This window comes from Babylonia areolata, chromosome 27, assembly GCF_041734735.1.
Source record: "Babylonia areolata isolate BAREFJ2019XMU chromosome 27, ASM4173473v1, whole genome shotgun sequence".
Lineage (NCBI taxonomy): Eukaryota > Metazoa > Mollusca > Gastropoda > Neogastropoda > Buccinidae > Babylonia > Babylonia areolata.
In genome coordinates, this window is record NC_134902.1 from 7362125 (window position 1) to 7364624 (window position 2500).

At 41.7% G+C, this 2500-nt stretch overlaps 1 protein-coding gene across 1 annotated transcript in view; it reads right to left on the bottom strand.

The window, feature by feature from the left end:
• The window catches only part of LOC143301575 (inactive phospholipase C-like protein 1), a 222128-nt gene that overhangs the window by 218625 nt on the left and 1003 nt on the right, over positions 1-2500 (bottom strand). The gene's annotated exons all lie outside the window — the stretch shown is intronic.

Genomic DNA, 2500 nt, shown 5'->3' on the forward strand with positions numbered 1-2500 from the left:
CAAAGAGATGAACACTGCTAACAGAAAAACCATCATCACGGTGGATTACAGTGCCACTTCAACGTTATACTTCATCTTCTTGGTGGGAAGAAAGAATGGGGTGTTTTTAGTGTAACTGACCCGTTAATTTTGAAAATGACACACTGATTCTGTGATGAACCAGTCAAATTACCCATGCTGTGCTCAACCAAACCTAAACTCTGAGTGGGCTTTTTTTTTTACAAATCTCAGACAGATAGATAGACAGATAAATGTGCATGCACGTGTGTATGTGTTATAATCATGGCCATTTTTATCCTGCCACTTGATACACTGCCGTGCATTATATATTCCTTTTTTCCTTTTGGGTGCGTGTGTGTGTGTGGGGGCGGGGGGGGGGGGGGCACCATACTATCAGCAGAGCCTCCACAACAATGACTTCAAGCTTTTTCAGCAAAGTACAACAGCCAGTCTTCACCGCCCATCCACACATACAGTGTGCAAACGCTGCGCCGTGTCTGTGTCTGTGTCTGTGTCTGCACCTAAGCTCAAACGACCTTCCCTGACAACCACAGAAATCAGAAGCACACAGCTGCCATGTTAGCTAACATTATTTGCTCAAGGCGGAGAGAAAGAAAGAAAAAAGAACAGGAAAGCAACAGGGAAAAGTGGGTGGGTGGTGGGGGTGGTGGGGGTGATGGGGGGGGGGGGGGGCGAGGGGGGCCTGGGGGGGACAAGGAATCTGAGACAGAAAGGAGAGTGGGGATGGAGAGGAGGTGTGGGAGGGGGAGTGAAGAGGGTGTGGGATTAAAGAATGGGAGGGATCAGAATAGAAGAAGAAGCACAAAAGGAAGAGGGGAGGTAATGAGAGAGGAAATGGGTCAGCAGTAGGTGGCAGGAGGAGGAGGAGGAGGAGGAGAAGGAGGAGGAAAAGGAGAAGGAGAAGGAGGAGGAGAATGAGGAGGAGGAGGAGGAGGAGAAAGAGGAGGAAGAGGAGGAGGAGGAGGAGAAAGGAGCGTCTCTCCCTGCCTGTGAGGACTTTCTTTCCCATCTCAAACTGAACAGTGACCACCCTCCAGCCCTGTTGGAAACATTCTCCACTTCATGTGTTAGGCAGCTTGAAAGAGAGAGTAAACAAGATCTAGCCAGTTTATGGTCTGTGAGACTGGCGTACAAAATGTGAGATCTATCATTTTCTCAAGTTTCATCAAGACCTGGTCAAAAATGCTGATGTTTCAGAGGAAATAATGTGTTTAAACTATCATAACGATATTAATAATAATCATTATCATAATTATATCAATCATAACCATTAAAATCATAATAATAATCAAAACTATGACAATTAAGTAAACACTGAAAAACCTTCAATAACCAAGTCCTGTACACTTGTAAGTTATACTGGGCTCATTTATCAAACATCAGGGGAAAAAAATAACAAGCATTTAAAATAATGAAGGCAGACGAAGGTTTCTTTTGACCTTGTTGCTAAACACAAAGATGTTCACTGAAGGTCACTCAAAATGCCACGATGATGATTTTATTAAAATCAGTTTGTTTTGAAAGGACACGCACATGTACCTGTATGTATGTATCTAACATTGTAAACATGTGTTCTATTTGACCTTATGAACTAGACACAAAAAGATATGATCATTTTCCACAATTTTTGCTGTGCCACACCCATTAGTGTAAACCACATCTAAATAAAGAAAACGGCCTTTCGACTTTGGACAACTGTAGGCATACAAGATATAATCATCTGCAGACTTCTTTTTTTTTAAACAACAACAAAGTCATATAATATATATATATATATTCATATATATATAATGAAAATTTCCAACCAACTACCAGTATAGGAAGGGTGGTTAGTAAAAATAGGTGACTGATCTGTGGCTAAGAGCTTGGTCTCCGACCGAGGATGGGCGCTATATTATTATATAGTATATATAAGTATCCATATCAATCACTCAGTCAATCTGCAACCAAAGTATTTCTCTTCTCTGCTCTGTGCCAGCTGATTTTGCACAACAGCATCAGTGCATGCAGTTTAAGATATTTATAAAGTATACAAACTCTCCACTGTTCTGAGCAGAAACAACAGAAGCTTTGAACAAATTTTCTGGGTGTGTGTGTGTGTGTGTGTGTGTGTGTGTGTGTTTCTGTGTCTGTTGTCGTTCTGTGTGTGTGTGTGTGTGTGTGTGCGTGTCCATGTCTGTAGTGTCTGTGTGTTTGTGTATGTGTGTGTGTGTCACTGTGTGTGTTTGAAACTGTGTCTGCACATGCCATATATGTGTTCACACCGAAAGACAAACTAACATCATCAAACTGATATCTAAAATTTATGCAACACACCATCATCTGTTTCCACACGGAGTATGTTTTTAATCAATGGTAGATTCACACCGTTACAGACACTGACACTGGGAGTGACAAGGGGAATCCTTGTCATCATCTCTAATCTTGATTAATCAGAGTCCAGCATGGTGATCAGTTTTGTTTATGTCAGTCTTGAACA